The 213-nt window shown below is 32.4% G+C and overlaps 1 protein-coding gene across 1 annotated transcript in view; it reads right to left on the bottom strand.

The window, feature by feature from the left end:
- Positions 1 to 213, bottom strand: part of erlec1 (endoplasmic reticulum lectin 1) — a 5893-nt gene that overhangs the window by 2365 nt on the left and 3315 nt on the right. The gene's annotated exons all lie outside the window — the stretch shown is intronic.

Genomic DNA, 213 nt, shown 5'->3' with positions numbered 1-213 from the left:
ATCACAAACAACAAACACCAAAGCCTTTTTTCCTTGCTTATTTGATCTTACATACACAATTAAAATGATCACTTATGCAATAACACATTTTTTTTTTCCACTTTGGACAGCCAAGTAGAGCTGAAACAATCATTATTTGAATTCATTTTTATTGCCAACAAAGACGGCAAATGTTCCAGCTTCTCAATCATGAGGATTTGCTACTTTTCTTTG

Source organism: Morone saxatilis, unplaced genomic scaffold, assembly GCF_004916995.1.
Source record: "Morone saxatilis isolate NCDOM2014 unplaced genomic scaffold, NCSU_SB_2.0 Contig19, whole genome shotgun sequence".
Taxonomy (NCBI): domain Eukaryota; kingdom Metazoa; phylum Chordata; class Actinopteri; family Moronidae; genus Morone; species Morone saxatilis.
Note: the sequence above shows the minus strand (reverse complement) of the source record. Positions and strands in the feature narration are given on the sequence as shown.